The 17894-nt window shown below is 33.8% G+C and overlaps 1 long non-coding RNA gene across 1 annotated transcript; it reads right to left on the bottom strand.

The window, feature by feature from the left end:
* Positions 1 to 3948: 3948 nt before the first annotated feature.
* Positions 3949 to 5725, bottom strand: LOC142618066 (uncharacterized). Its single transcript, XR_012841149.1, has 3 exons — positions 5573 to 5725; positions 4918 to 4969; positions 3949 to 4425 (listed from the first exon to the last, which is right to left on the bottom strand). It is a non-coding gene; the product is annotated as an uncharacterized LOC142618066 (long non-coding RNA).
* Between the last annotated feature and the right edge of the window lie 12169 nt (positions 5726 to 17894).

The following is a 17894-nucleotide window of genomic DNA, read 5'->3' as shown; positions in this document are numbered from 1 at the left end:
ATACTCTTACAATGGTTAATATTTCCTTTACAATTATGACGTCTAATGCAAGTCATCTCAATTTAAGATCTGCTTTCTTAACTGCAAGACTTACTGTATTCTCTCATGTATTTATGTGCCATGCAATATGTTAGGATAGTTTACAAATTGTTGTATTTATTCAAAGGATTGAAATTTGTGGAACTAAGAATGTTTAACTGATGATGCAGATAATTTTTGGGAATAGACGGAGACATCTTTAAGGAGAGAGAGACTTTTGGGAACATGTTGGAGGAATTGATATTGCCTTGGCTCCATCCAGTTTTGGCCAAGCACACACACGGGTAGATGGACTTTCTAATCAAGCAAACCCCTCTTCTTATTTAATTGTGCATGTATATTCTTTTAGATCAAATATTGGACAGCAATGGACGTGGATCATCAATTACTTGACAAGATAGGATTTATGGGCTAGAGGCATAAAGAACATGAGTATTGGGATTTAGATCCTGCCTTTTTGTTTGGGATGCCCAAGTTTTTGTACTTTTATGTTTTGTTGCATCATTTAGGTTTATTTTCAGTTTTTTATTTTAGATAACTAGAACTTGATAGCAAGACATGCATAATTTTATCTTATGTTGACACAAGTAATAATAATATTCAGTCCAATGCTAATTATTTTCAAGCTTTTGATATCTTGCTCCGGAAGTTATAGAAGTATGTTCATTTTGGTGCATCTGTTGCTGATTTGTATGCAGGAGCTGGTGTAATTGGATTATCACTAGCAGCTACTAGAAAATGCAGGCAAGAACCAAGATAATTATAAATGCGCTGGGGCCTAGAGTCTTACTCTTTATTTTCAAAATTTGTAACTCAATGTCGTTATTGTTTTTCAGGTCTGTCAAATGCACTGAGATTAATAAGGAATCAATGTTATCTTTTGAGAAGACAGCTGACCGCCTACCAAAAATTGTAGATAGCAGCATCAGTTGGCATCATGCAGATGCTTCAAAGGTTGGCACTTAACCCATAATTTAAGGAATTTATGATAATTCCACATGTGATTAATACTTATTGCAATAATTTTTTTTTCAACATGAAATTCTTTTATTTTACAACATAAAGCTAAATCATCATCTGAAAGGTTGGAACACTTTGTAGTTGCCTAGATAAATTGATGACCACATGTCATTAATTGTCCCTATAAAGGCTGTTAAAATCATAGAACTTGGCAAGTTACTAAATATGTTGAAATTTGGTCAATTTTACACAAGTACTATTATTGCATGATCTATCTTAATAGTATTTTTTCTGCAAACTGAATGCCAAAACTGTAGTGTTACTACAGCTGTGGTTTGGAGTAGGAATGGGTGTCTCTAGTATAGGATGCCATGATTACTATGCTTGTTTTAAGATCTATGTTGTGGCCCTTTATTTGTTTATATAGGTGTAAGCTTATTTATTGGATGATTTGGTATCTCGCTAGTTTTGGTTCCACTAAAGTCTGTTCTTGCTTTTAGGTTATTCTTCATGTGTTTCTTTTGGTGTTCCATACATGTTTCAATTTCATAATCTTTATCATTCTCTCTTTTTCAGAAACTTAAGGGCACCCATAATGGTTGAAATGTTCAATTGCACTAGCTAATAACTTCTTGCTCTGGAGATGATGATGAAGAATAAAATGTATCAAAACTTTTAACTCTTGGACAGATTTGGTCTTTGTACAGTGTGGTTGTTGATATCTTTTCTCTTAAACAATAATTGACATATCACTTTTAAGACCATTGATATCACTTTTGCTATATATCAATATCATAGCATATCATCTCAACAATTGTAAATTTTTGTGTGTATATATTTTGTGCATGATTGTGATTTTTTTTAAAATAAAATAAAATCTTATTTTGGGGGTCAAGAGACCCTCTTAAATAACCTTATTTATCAAGGGTTGTAAACGTAAATTTTTTAAACCTTGGTAAAAGGTTATTTAAGGGTCTCTTGAGCCTCAAAATAAGATTAGAGCACTTATTTTGAGGGCCATGAAGGCCTTCAAAATTTCCTTTTCGACGGTATAAGTTTCGAAGGTTATCAAGGGTCAATAGAACTCTTAAAATGATATTTCTCAAGGTTTTTAAATACTTTTTTCAAGGGTTTTGACCCTTGAAAAAGGTCAAATTTGTTGTAGTGATGCCAATCCATGATCCAAAGAAGTCTTCGAAGTAATTTTTCAAAGACCCTCTTTATTTTTTATTGAATACAAGCTTTTTACGGTTTAAGGTTTTAGGAACTCTCACCATGTCATTTCCTTTTTCAACTGATTCTGAGCTTCCAAACAGGGAATAGTGATAGAAATGACTTCATTTCATGTGGGTTTTTTGTTTTTTTGTTTTTGGTGATAGCTCCAATGGTGAAGTTTCTGAGGGAGCATTCGGAGAAGTCTGGGTGTGTACTTGGGGACAAATTCATCAAGGCCGTCCATTGTAACAAGCAAATCAGTGGCATAGAATTTATTTTTATTTTTATTATATGATTTTTTTTGAGGTAATAAAAATTATTTCATAATAGTTAATAGTAGTTTTATACTTTTATTAGTAGTATTTGATAGAATAAAAATTTTGATTAAATAATTATTTAATTTAATAAATTAATCATAAATCAATGTTGTAAGTCTATTTTTAAATAGGGGTAAATTTGTCTATTTAAATTATTTTATCTCCTTTCCATCCTAATTTTTAAAACATCCAAACAAGAGGAAGGGTTAATTACTCTCTTCCCCTTACTAATTTTAAAAACATCCAAATAAGGTGAAAGATAACCATCCAATCAGTTAAGCTTAATTAGATATCTCATGGGAAAAGTTATGGTTTGGTTGGATCCAATGGAATGGAAAAATCTACATTATTAAAGCTCCTTGCTTGGAGGAAGATTCCAATACCTTAGAATATTGATGTGCTTTCGGTTGAACAAGAGATGGATGGTGATGATAGAATTGCTCTTGAAGCAGTTATTTCAGCTAATGAAGAGTTGGCCCAGCTCCAAAAAGAGGTTGCATTTTTGTAAAATTCATTTTCTTCTGCCAAGGGTGAGAATGAAGATTTTGATTGCAATGGGGAAAATTTGGAAAATTTGATTGCTCGGGCAAAGCTTGGAAAATTTGGACTCCCCAGCCATAATCATCTTATTCTAATTGCAAAATTATCTGGATGGGAGAAAGCACGAGTTGTCTTCTCTTCAATTTCCATGTCAAAGCCACATAAATTGCTATTGGATGAGCCCAAAAATCATTTAGATATGCAGAGCATTGATTCGCTAGCTGATGCAATCAACGAGATCATTGGTGGAGTTGTCTTGGTCAGTCATGATCGTCACGCCCCGAACCCAAAATGGTCCAAACATGAGAAAAATCTCAAAGGTACCTGTAGATTTTTCCCTTTTTGAAAAACTAAACTATAAGAGATCTTTATTTTCCTTTCATTTGCACAGGATACGAATATATAACCATAAATCTCCACATTACAAGTCAGAGCTCTATAACACATTTATGAACAATAACTAAAAATTATGAGCCTCCACATAATACGTGAATATATATATATATATATATATATATATATATATATATATATATATATATTACAAAACTCTTGGATTACAGAAAGTCACAATCTTATCAAGAATAAGAAATCTTAATATCGAGTCTAGGCCTACCACGCCTAAGGCTAATAAACCTCAAGTGACTAACCTCCAATAGAATTAATTAATGTCTCGGTGAACATAGCAAAATTAAGTCACCAACCGTTTACAACAAAAGTCTCCAAATTCAACATAACACTTCAATCATCACCAACGAAGTAAGCGTCATATCCAAGGTATAGCTAATTACTCTGAAAAACTGTTAGAGGGTGGGATGAGCTAAAACCTAGTAAGTAGCATAATTAATGGGAGGGTGGGGGAAATGCAAGTTTCATCTTCAATAATAATAATAATATGACAAGAATGATTAAATAATGAAATACAAAATTTCTCTAAGTAATTACCTTGAAACTATATACCATAATCTATAATCTGTGAGCACTAACAATATAATTTTCAAAGCCATAAAATCTAACATAAGGTAGATTTTCTCAAAAATACCACACTAGCACATAGACCGGTCAGGGGATCCACCCATTCACAACTGGCATGATATTGTCCTCTCTAGTATGCAGACTCTTGGCCCCATGGACAGTAGTCTCACTCATACCTTCAAGGTTTTTTTCTCCTCCCATGGGCAGCAGAAAGAGCGCGTCAAATAGACCCTCTCTTGCATATGGTCTCTTGGCCCCATGGACAACAGCCTCATCCACACACAATTAAGGAACCTCTTCCCGCCATGGGCAGCAGGGAAGAACGCGTCATCCAAAGTAAAAGGGCATTGACCTAGATTTGATTCCGTTGTCACAAAGACTACAGAAACCGAATCGGGTGATCACCGAGAAATCACACATGGCATGGTGTTAAAACCACATAAACTCACAGGTTACATATACTTTGAAACACATAGGTTATATCCAAGTAGTTTTAGAAAAACCTTAACTTCCACAAAGTTTGTAAGGTTTTCAACTTCATTCTTATCAAAAAGATTTTCTATCAATTTCCCACATAATAAGACAAGATAAGCATCTTTAATTTTCTAATATACCATAAAATCCATGTTTTCCTTACCAAAGATTAAATAAAAGATGCTCATTTTTTCATATCAACAATTCATGCATTTCCCCAAATGCAATACCAAATATGATGCATTTTTATGTATAATAATATGTAATAGGGTCACAGCACAACAATTTTAAGAAAACATATATCTATATATAATTTTTCAAAATGTGTTTGACCCAAAAACATCATTTATGAAATATGGTTATTTTTCCAAAAATATCCCATTAAGAAGCTACTTACCTCGCAACCGCAAAATCCTAATTCTCTGAGCTCCAAGGAGATTAGCTAGAACCTAAACAATATCAAGTAAACCTACCACAATAAGTATAGAGTTTGAAATTGTATCTAGCCACAATTTAAGAATTGCCAAATAAACACTTAATTAGGCAAGCCTAGCTAGTATCTAACCTTATCAATAATAATATTCCACTTTCAAAGTTTCTCAACAAATTAATTTACAAGGCATAAACTCCCATTATACTCATGAATCATTCAAGGTATTATCTCTAACATCAAAACCTCAACATTTTATAAGTGCTTCCCACAATATTTATACCACATCAACAAGAAACCCATGATACCAAAGTCATAATATCCTCCAAAACAAATGATTTAAATCTTTGACTAGTTCCAAACAATCAATAAAAATTATAGTCACCATTTATTTCACATTAAAAAGCCAAAACTCTCAAATTTTCACCACTTAGATTACCACCATTTAAACCCACCATAAACACACTTATTAAATAATTCCACCAATACAAAACTCATACATAAAAACACATAAATATCATTTCTAATGCTTATAAATCACATGGATATCATTATTCAAGCTTAGATAAAAATAACCTCAAGCAAAAGTGTAAAAGCCAACAAAAAGATTAGGAATTTTTACCTCAAATAAAATGATGAAGATGCTTAGGGGTTCCTAAGTATTTTTCCGGTGATCTTGTCAGAAAAATGATGGTGAGATGGTGTGGTTTGGAGTGGAGGCCGGCGGGTGAGGTTGAGAAATGAGTGAAGAGGAGCTACCGAAAATGAAAAAGAAGAAAAAGAAGGAAAAGAGAAGTAAGGAAGAGTGAGGAGCCGGTCAAAGGATAAGGGGGTGAGTGGAAATGAGTGATGGGGAGTGCGGTTAGGTGGGGAGTACGTGGGAGCTTAAAAAAAATCTGACTTTCCTCCTTTTATTTTTATTTTTTTTGACTGGGACGTTACAATGATTCTAGGCTCATCTCATGGGAAAAATCTTGTATGTGTCGGGCACATCAGATACCTTCTTCATCTCACGTGTTTGTGAGAGAAGAGTGAAATTTGGGTTGTGGAAATGGTACTGTGAGCACATTCCCTGGATCATTTGCGGAGTACAAGGAGTTACAAAGAGAGATCAAAGCAGAGGTTGACAACTAATTAGGTAGCCATGGCATGGAATGTCTTGAAATTTCGTGTCACACACTGCAGTTTTCCTTGCTTTTGTTTTGTCTGTACTCAATTTTATGTGCAACAAAACAGATGCATCTTTGTTTTGCAACACTCGAGCGTAAATGTGTAAATACCTGGTACAGAAATTACAGACCTTTTATTCTATAGATGTTCACTTGTTACATATGCACTTTTGATCTCAGGCATGCTTGTCAACTTTGGTTTTAAGAACGTTGCATTCCATGTACCAAGCTGGTAGTCACTGAGATGAACTTTGAACTAGTCTCTCTCTCTCTCTCTCTCTCTCTCTCTCTCTCTTCCTGCTAGAGTTGTCGATGATGTTTTCCATTTAGATCATAATTAATTCTTGTGGAGGACCTTTGGCGCTTTTACCAACTTCTTGCATCAAATTGAGGCGAAAGATGTGTTCTGCCAGAAAGTCTCAATAATTGCCATTGGTTTTAAGCATTGAATTGCTCTAATTGTCATTGTTTACCCTTTTTTGTTTCATCTTATGCACCAAATATGACCGTCATTATTGTCTTGACCTTTAGAAGAGTTAATAACTTAAAAGTCTGCCTAAATTCATATTAACTACATGGTACTTGATTGAGTTATCCATCTGGTCTTAGGTATCATATCTTTTGAATACTTGCAAATTAAGAATATGAAGATTAGTGTTATGTCTATGACATAGTACTAAGGAAAAAGGACAGATAGGTGTAAGATTTGTGGGATTAAGAATTTTTCCAATCCTTGACAAGAAGTACTAAATTTCAGCAATCTAGCTTCAGACATGAATTAAAATATAATAAACATGACAGATATTGTTTGGATAGCTGCATTTATTTGACTGTTTCAGCTATTGTCCATTAAAGTATTTGGACATTATAGTTGAGACTCATCTCATACATATTTAGGGTAAAACAGAGAATGTAATAACTGTAATAATTGTCACTCCTGCATGTGTTATGACGTTTGTTCTGTATAGAAGATAATATGCAGATATGCTTATACAGATTCCCTTATTAATTTGGTAATTGTTGCTGCTGAACCGTGGTGGATCCCATGAGTCTACCAAAGAAGTTACCAATCTGAGGAGTTACCTTCAGAATTACATGAAAAAGCCAATGGTAAACATGCACAAGTAAGGGACGTGCTATCATAAAAGGCAAAATGATAAAAGGAAGCCACCCAAGTGAACGTGGGAGAAAGATTGACACTAGTGAAAATGAAGAGAAGGCTCCCGAGATGAGAAGTACATGGCCAAGGATGTGAGAGCAACTTGCCCAACGAGTATCGATATTCCTCTTCAATGCAAGGGCCAAGAAGTACAAGCATGTGCCAGCCAAGAAACCCCATACATTTGTTGGGTGAGTTTGATAATCCACTTGGAGAAGGGCAAGAAGCAGCGGATTCAAAGACATGAAGATGGCATGGTTTGAAGTGGAGGAATTGATCTCTTCCTTACTTTCACATTTGCTGAAATAAAGAGATTAAATCCAGTTGATTCAAAAAATTAAAAAAAGTAAGAGAAGAAGAAAGTCAACACAAGACTTACGTACCTAATCATTATTTTTATACAAAAAGAAAAATGAATGCGTGCAATCATAGAAATGTTTAAATCACATTTTATTACATCTAAAAAAACCACATATATTATTATGCCTCTCATTTGCATGATTGGTAATTATTAGATGACCACTTAGGAACTTGGGATCTACTAATGTTGTGGAAGCTTGAAGAAAGCGCACACGATATTCTCTTTGATGTAACAAAAATTAAATTGTTAGTTTCTTGTTATAAACCTCGAATCTATGAGGGGTTTCTTAAATCTACAAAAAGATAAATCTGGAATCCATTAGAGAAAATGATTGAGACAAAGTCTAAAATTTTATTATTAATAATTTGTTTTGCCTTTTGAGGCTACAAAATATATAAATACTGAAAAATAAAACCTTAGGACGATTACGAAATTGTCTAAAACCCTAATTCGCACTAATCTCAAGATTAAGTGACAAAAAACTGAATTTTACCGAAAATTGTAAGATTGAGTTAAATGCAAAATCATAAACTATCGACCTTAAGGATTGTCCCAAAATAAGCGGGACCTTATTATGACTTTTGAGTAAAAAGTTTTGAAGGAAACAAAAATTACTAAAAATAGCAAAATCGCTACTTTTAGGGCCTAGACGAAAGAATTCACCAAAATTAGGGCGCACATCATGGCAATGTGACGACTATTGATTAGAAGATCATTTCCCTTCAGCATGCAAATTTCATTCAATTTCGACCCTGTTGCCCAAATGATTTCTACTAGTGCATTTTTGCCTTGTGCGATTTCAAACGCCCTTGATGTTCCAGGAAGGCCACGGCAGTCTTTTCTACATCAGTCCTTATCCCCCCCCCCCCCCCAACTTGGAAAGAACTCGACTCCGAGTTCCCACTATTTGGTGCATTAGAAGGATGATACTCATACAAATAAGCAATATTGAAAGTGAAAGAAATATTCGTGTCTGGTGGAAGAGCAACCACACCAGTATTGTTGTTGATCCTCTTAGTAATCTGAAATGGCCCATACTTCTTATCCTTCAATTTTTTTGTAGGTACTAATAGGAAACCTCTCATTTCAAAGGTAGACCAATACTAAATCCCCAACACTGAAGATCTTCTCACGCCTCTTCTTATTAGCAGTGTACTTGCACTTGGCATTTGAAATTTCAAGTTTCTATGTCACCTCCTCTTGCATGGGTTGAATACAATTAGCCATATTTTCTGCAACTTGACTCACTCTTAGAACTCAAGTAAAGGTACCAAGTCCAAAGCATGTTTTGGTGGCAAACAGTAGATAATGGCAAATGGAGATTTACCAATGCTTCTGCTAACTGTGTTATTGTAGGCAAATTCTACTTGGGACAGTGCAAGATCCCATTGCTTGGGCTACTCCACTAAAATACACCAGATCGGATTCCCCAAAGTGTCGTTAATAACTTTTGTCTAGCTATCTGTCTGAGGATGACTAGTGTTGATGTAGTTGAAGGAAGTGTCGAAATGCTTTCACAAGGTCCTTTAGAAGTGACTGAGGAACTTAGTATCTCGATCAAAGGTGATGGACTTTGGCACTCCATGCAAATGCACAACTTCTTTAAAGAATAGATTGGCCACTCAAGTGGCATCTTAGGTCTTCCAGCATGATATGAAGTGGGACATATTTGATTACTTGTCAACCATAACAAAAACAGAATTCATACCTCACGAGGTTCGAGGGAGACCCAGTATAAAATCCATAGATAGATCTTCCCATGGTGGTTGTGGAATCGTAAATGACACGTATAAACCAGTGTTCTAAGATTGATCTTTGACAGTCTGGTAGATTGGAAACTTTCTCACATGATTGCCAACAACCTTCATGAGTTATGGCCCATAATATCTCTTCTCCACCAGTGTTATTATCTTGTCTCTACCCATATGTCCACCCAAGCCTCTACTATCCAGCTCCTTAACAATCTTCTCCCTTAATGAACTTTTGGGGATATCCAGAAAGCTGAAACCATCTTGGATGTATATACTATCCACAGCAGTAAGAGTTTGTTGGCATTTACCCCAAATATCTCTAAAATTCTCATCCTCTTCAAACAACTCTTTGAGGTAGTTAAACTCTACAACTTCAGCATATAGTGTGACCAACGAAGATGCTTGCCTACTAAGCGCATTTGGCAGCTTATTAGTGACACCAAACTTGTGCTTCAATGTGAAATGGAAGCACTATATATAAGCTACCCACCTAGCATGCATCCAGTTAATGCTAGCTTGATTGTTGATATGTTTCAAGGCCTAATGATCTGTGTACAACACAAACTCCCTCTGAATCAAGTAATGCCCCTACTACTTAAAAATTCGTACTACAACAAAGAATTGCAGCTTATACGATGACCATTTACTCTGAGCTTCACAAACTTTCTCACTAAAGAATGCTATTGGTCTAGTTCTCCTTGATCAAGATAACACTTTGCTCTGCTTCCTTTCCCCATTAGAACCTCCCCTTCTTCAAGCATTCAGTAATAAGGGTTACTATGTTACTGAAATCTTGAAAAAACCCCAATAGAACGTTGCTAGGCCATGGAAACTTTGCACATTACTCATTGTCTTTGAAGTTGGCCACTCTTTAACTGCACAGATTTTGTCTTCATCAACATGAATCTTATCGACACTAACCATATACCCTAAAAACAACAACTTATCCATCAAGAAGTTGCACTTCTTCAAGTTGATGTACAACTTATTGGCCTACAACACCTTCAGTATTGTGCACATGATGATAGTGGGTTTCTTCTGTCTTACTATAAATCAAGATATTGTCAAAAAAAAATTATCACAAAATTCCGAATAAGTGGTTTCAATACCTGATTCATAAGTCTCATGAAAGTGCTAGGAGCATTAGATAGTCTAAAAGGTATTACCATCCATTCATACAACCCTTACTTCATTTTGAAAGGTGTCTTCCACTCATCTCCAAGTCTAATCCGAATCTGGGGATACCCTCTCTTGAGATCTAGCTTGGTGTAGCACTTGGACCCACTTAGCATATCAAACATATCATTTAGTCATGGAATATAGAATCGAGCTATAATCTTATTGATGGCTCCACTATCCATAAACATACACTAGCTCCAATTCTACTTTGGTGTTAATAATGCTGGTATTACACACGGACTCATACTCTCTTTGACTTGTCTCTAGCTCAAAAGTTCATCCACCTATCCCTGTGAAATCTAACCCTCTTGAGGATTCATCTTGTACTGTGGCAAATTTGATAAACTAGCTCTAGCAACTAGATCAATGCAATGTTGGATGTCGCACATGGTGGTAAGCCTGCAGGCAACTCGTCTAGAAAAAGCTCTTCAAACTTCTTGATCAATGGTTAAATTGCCACAGGTATCTTAGTAACCTTCTTTGGCTCTCCATCTATCACCACTACTGCATAAACCTATTTCAACTCCCTAGCCTCCTTATCAAACTCATCCTCATTGTTAACAATGAGAAATGATGACTTTCCCTCCACCTTAGAAGCTTTAGGTACACTGCCCTCCTTAGTAGGACTAAGGATAATTTTTTTGTCATTCTTAAAAAAATACATATACATTATCCTTACACCTATAAGTAGCATTTACATCATACTGCCAAGATCTACCCAATATTAAATGACATACATCCATCTTAATGACATCACAAACTACTTCATCTACATAACATTTACCCATAGAAAAAGTAATATGTCATTGTTGAATGACAAGAGTTTTCATACATTTCTTAATCTAGCCTATTTTGTACAGAGGAGGGTGCTTCTCTATCTTCAGCTCGAGCTTAGCGACTAAACCCTTCGTAGCAATATTCTCTACACTGCCACTAGCAATGGTGAAATCACAAACCCTCTTATTGATTGTGTAACGTGCTCGGAAGATCTCATTCTATTGATTATTATTGTAATCTCTCCTTGGTGTGACCAACAACCTCTGAATCATTAAGGATCTCCCTAATGGTTCATTTTCTTCATCTTCTAGGATCTCGTTGGGATCATAAGCATCCAAATCTGCATCATTATATTCTCTTCACCTTTCTATTTGTCCTCTACCTTACTTCCTTCCCCCACCGCCAAATTCACTATGGCTCGTTTAGGGCAAGAGTAAGATTGATGCCCTAGTTCCCCACACTTATAACACTTATTCCCGAATGGCTTAGCATAAGGATTGGTGTTTTCTGTTGGTTGCACTATGGAACTTGCTACTGCCTACTGCAACCTTGGATTGACTGACACCACTATTCTCCCTAGTTACAAGTTATGATTGTAGTGTAAACATAGGCTACTTACCCTACCTTGGAACCTGCTACTACAACCTTGGATTGATTGACACCATTATTCTCCATATTTATAGTTTGTGATTGTGGCATAAACATGAGCTATTTACCCTTGTTGACCATTGAACTAGATGAATCTTAATTGCAGTTGGAAAACTTCGAACCTGCCCTAAAATTTTGATATTCTACTTTTATGGTTGGGTTTACAACCTCATTTAAAGAATATAGGGTTTGTAAAGATACCTGATCTCGAATGGATATCCATAGTCTATGTACAAATCTGGCCATTTGTTCAATTTCAATCTCCTCTAGATCATTACGATTTGCAACCAATCAAACCCCTCCATTTACTCATTAACTATCCAGGCACCTTGTCTACAATCTTGGTACTGTCTGAACAACTCATTCTGGTAATCCGGTGGCAAGAACTACTTTGCCATTAGCCTCTTCATCCTCCTCCATGTACATATTTGAAGCTTTCTCTCACTAATACGCTTTAGTTGAACACAATCCCACCAGGCAAACACACCTCCCTTCAACTTGTAAGCCGCCAAACAAACTTGCTTGTCTTCTGAAGTATCCATATAGTTGAAAAACTTCTCAACCTCATTGAACCAATCCAAATACTCTTTAATTGAAACACTACCATAAAAGGATGGTAATTATCTCTTCATACGATAGTTCCTCTACTCTTGATAATTTTGATCGTTATCCTTCACAGGACCATGATGATTTCCAAGGACTTCTTATGCATACTTTTTGTCCTCACTATTGTAATGGTTATATGATTGCTGCCTATTCCGATGGTTTAGAGAATGATGGGGAGGGCCACGTACACAATTATCACATCGCTCTTCATCATTATCATTAACGCTTTCGAGCTAAAAGGATAGCAAGTGCTTGGAAAATCTCTCACAGTTCTTGCTGAGTTTTTCTTCATGAAAACTTTTTATTGTTATCATAAAATTGTTGAGTCTCATCATGAAACTCGTAGAACTCAACCCTAGTAAGGATTGGGTTGTTAACTTTTTCGTCGTTGTTGTTGTGGTGGTTGCCGTCTCACTAGTAGCCATCAAACCAAGGTAAGTCAAAACTCTTATATACCAATTAATACCGCAGGAAGAAAGCACACATGATACTCTCTTTGATAGAATAAAAACTAAACTATTCATTTCTGGTAGTAAATCTTGAGTCCATGAGGGATTTTTTTGACTCCCCAAGGTGATAAATCTATAATCCAATAGAGAAAATGATTGAGACAAAGTCTGTAATTTTATTAATAATAATTTGTTTTGCCTTTTGAGGCTACAAAATATATAATTACTAAAGAAGTAAAGCCCTAGGACGATTAGGAAATCATTTGAAACCCGTATTCGCACTAATCACGAGATTATGTGGAAAAATACCAAATTTTACCAAAATGGTAAAATTGAGTTAAATGCAAAATTATAAACTACTAGTCTTAAAGGTCATCCCCAAAACCAACAAGACTTTATTATGACTTTTGAGTAAAGAGTTATTAAGTAAATAAAAATTATTAAAAATGGCAAAATCGTTGCTTTTGGGGCCTAAATGAAGGAATTTGCCAAAATCAAGGTGCACCTCAGGGCATAGCGATGACTATTGATCTGAAGATCATTTCCCTTTAGCCTTCCAAATTTCATGCAATTCTGACTCCATTTCTCAAATGATTTCTACTAGTATTTCTTTGCCTTGCACGATTTAAAGTGCCTTTGATGTTCCAGAAAGATTATAGTGGTATATTCTATATCATCTATAAAGCATTGTTTGTGCACTCATAATCAAGCTACAAGCAGTGTCTTTGTTTCAACTCTTGAATTCTAAGTGTGCGTTTGGGTTAAGATTAAAAATTAAAATTATTTCACTATTCAGCATATTTTTGCTACTATTCATGGGCTCTATTGTACTATTTCAATTAACTTTTATCTTTATTTACAGTACTTTTGACAATAATTTTTCAATTTTAGCAAAATAAACCGATCCAAACACACCCTAAAATGCCTATTAGCGACCAAAAATTTTTGACGGACCCAAAAAGCCCTCTAAAAAAATATTATTTGTGATAGCAAAATAAAGCCCTCGCAAATACTTGGTAAAATGTGAAATATTTGTGACCAACAAAAAAAGATGTCGTAATTATCTGTTATATCCGTCACAAATACTAATATTTTGGAGGGAAATTTTCCTTCTATATTATTTGCGAGGGACAATTAAAAATCTCTCGCAAAAAGTGTATTATTTGTGACGGTTAAAAAAATGCCTTCACTAATACTAAATTATTTGCAAGGGCTAGGATCGACCTTCACAAATAATCATTAAAATGTAAAAAAATTTGGAGGGAAATGTTCCCACCAAATTATTTCCGAGGGACAATAAAAATTCCTTGCAAAAAGTTTATTTTTTATGTGAATTAAAAATATACCCTCACTAATACTAAATTATTTGCAAAGGCTAACATTGGCCTTCACAAATAATCATGAAAATATTGATTTTTTTGGAGATAAAAAGTTATTCTAAAATTCAAAGAAAAATAAAAAGAAACGCATAAACATATAGCACTTTGTATTCTTTAGATGAACCTTTTGTTTACAGTCTAAAAAAAAACATTTTATATATATCCTATATAAGAAAGGCCTGTCCTTATTTTCTAAACAATTGTACCCATAAAAAAATGATAGCACTTTCAACTTCAAAATTCTAGCCTAAAATTCAAGAATTTCATGTCATCAATCAATTGGTTAAATTCAAGTTTTTGTAATTTAAAATAATGCATAAAAGATGAGTTTACAGATCATATGGTAAATTACATCCGATTGGCATGAAAATTGACATGCATGATAAGAACATATAAAGCATGTAATCCAACGGTTGGATTTTCAAAATATGAATTCAAAAATAAGTTATTGGGTGGTGTAACATTTTTTAGAGTTACAACACGTGTAACTTGAACCCAACCCTATATTTCTTAATTCGATATGAATTTTGATAAATCTATCGTTAGATTACATTATCTTCATATATTTTTCATGGTTACAAAATTTCAAGGTTATCAAAGATTAATAGGCATGCCATCAATCAATTGTCTAAATTCAAGTTTTTGTAGTTTAAAATAACGTATAAAAGATGAGTTTAAAGATCAAATGATAAATTATATCCAATTATATTGAAAATTGGTATGCATGTTAAGAACATATACAACATGTAATCCAACGGTTGGATTTGCAAAATATCAATTCAATAATAAGTTATTGGGAGGTGTAACATTTTTTAGAGTTACAACATGTGTAACTTGAACCCAACTCTATATTTTTTAATTCGATGTGAATTTTGACAAATCTACTGTTAGATTACATTATCTTCATATATTTTTCATGGTTACGAAATTTCAAGGTTATCAAAGATTAATAGGTATGCCATCAATCAATTGTCTAAATTCAAGTTTTTGTAGTTTTAAATAACGCATAAACGATGAGTTTAAAGATCAAATGACAAATTACATCCGATTGTCATGAAAATTGGCATGCATGTTAAGAACATATAAATCATGTAATCCAACGGTTGGATTTTCAAAAGATGAATTCAATGGAAAGTTATTGAGTGATGTAACATTTTTTAGAGTTACTACACGTGTAACTTGAACCCAACTCTATATTTCTTAATTCAATATGAATTATGACAAATCTACCGTTAGATTATATTATCTTCATATATTTTTCATGCTTCTAAAATTTCAAGGTGATCAAATATTAATAGCCATATCATCAGTCAATTGTTTAAATTTAAGTTTTTGTAGTTTAAAATAATGCATAAAAAATAAGTTTTTAGATCAAATGATAAATTGCATCCGATTGGCATGTAAATTGGCATGCATGTTAAGAACACATAGAAAATGTAATCCAACGATTGGATTTTCAAAGTATGAATTCAATAATAAGTTATTGGTTGGTGTAATATTTTTTAGAGTTACGTTAGGTGTAACTCAAACCCAACTTTATATTTCTTAATTTGATGTGAATTTTGAAAAATCTACCGTTAAATTACATTATCTTCATATATGTTTTATGCTTACAAAGTTTCAAGGTGATTAAAGATTAATAGTCATGTCACCAATCAATTATCTAGATTCAAGTTTTAGTAATTTAAAATAACGCATAAAATATGAATTTATAGATCAAATGGTAAATTATATTCAATTGGCATGAAAATTGGCATGCATGTTAAGACCATATAGAACATGTAATCCAACAGTTGAATTTTCAAAATATGAATTCAATAATAAGTTATTGGGTTGTGGAACATTTTTTAGAGTTACGTTAAGTGTAACTTGAACCCAACCCTATATTTCATAATTCGATATGAATTTTGATAAATCTATTATTAGATTACATTATCTTCATATATTTTTCATACTTATAAAATTTCAAGGTGATCAAAGATTAATAGCCCAGTTATTAATCAATTGTTTAAATTTAAGTTTTTGTTGTTTAAAATAATGTCATAGAAGATGAGTCATAGATCAAAAGGCAAATTACATCTGATTGGCATGAAAATTGGCATCCTCGTTAAGACCATATAGAACATGTAATACAATGGTTGGATTTTCGAAATATAAGAATGATAGGTGAGTTAACCCAAAGCACTTCCTTCAAAATTTTGTTTTAAATTCAATTAAAAGGTTTTCCATTTTTTAAAAAACCCCATTGCAATGATTAGGACTCCCCCACCTTAAAACGTGATTAAGATACAGAAATCACTGAGATCTTTATTTTATCTCGACATTAACTGTCACTAGTCATGATTTTTTTTTTTAAGAATTTAAAGTGAGGACATTTCCCCCTCTAAAATCAAAACCATTTATATCTAAGCACATGTATTATTCTAAATGCGTGTATGATATCTTGGGACATATGTCCTCAAGATTGGACAAGTGTCTTGTTTAATTTATGTTGCACACATTTCAAAGGGACAATCAAAATTAGGTCTTGAATATGGTCAAACCTGTAGTGATGAAAAAAAGAGGGAGAGTGAATTGAGATGCTTTGATCATGTTCTAATTAAATTTTTTCTAATTTTAGATTGTGTTTGTGTTTTGATTGTGTTACGTTACACCTGAGAGAGAGAAATAAGTTCGGTTGAGGAGGGAGAGAGTGAACAAAGAGGAAATGAGTTGGTTTTTTGGATTTGCTCTCCCAGATATGACTTTGGCTAGTCTAGTGGAGATTATGGTTTTCAGACCCAGACCGTTCAATGAACCGTAAAATGAAGATGTTCAAAGTTTTTAAGGTCGGACCGAGGTCAAATCGATGTCAAAACGTGATGACATCATAATTAATTTAATAATTATTTAAATATAAATTTTTTGATTGATTATATATAAATTAATATATTAAATTAATATAAATACAAAATTTGACTAAAATAATCCCTAAATAAATATAAAGATCCATATTTCAAATGTATTTTTCATCTGATAAATTAAAAAAAATTAAATCAAAAGCAAACATAATAGATAAGCAAGTATATAAGTACATAACAATGTCAAAGTTGATTTACGAATTAAATATTGATTTTTACTTAAATCACTAACCATACCACATAGTAAACCATTGTTATCAATTTGAAATCTAATATAAAATATCATTAAAATGTTGAGGAGGATAGTTGATGAAGCTTAAAGCTACTATGGTATTAGGCCTGTTCAGGACTACACCGACGCCGACGGAACCGACAAGAGCCGCGCCGAGCTGACCCACTGAAGGCTCCACCGAATCCTCCTAGCACGGTGTCAGTAGGCATTTTTCGTTACCAAAGTCGGCCGGTCCAGGGATCAACTGCAAGATTTGCACACCGAAGAAAAAACCGACCGACCTTATATATATATATATATATATATATATATATATATATATATATATATATAT

The sequence above is a fragment of the Castanea sativa genome, chromosome 11, assembly GCF_040712315.1.
Source record: "Castanea sativa cultivar Marrone di Chiusa Pesio chromosome 11, ASM4071231v1".
Classification (NCBI taxonomy): Eukaryota; Viridiplantae; Streptophyta; class Magnoliopsida; order Fagales; family Fagaceae; genus Castanea; species Castanea sativa.
The sequence above is the reverse complement of the archived record's forward strand: the minus strand, read 5'-3'. Positions and strand labels throughout refer to the sequence as shown.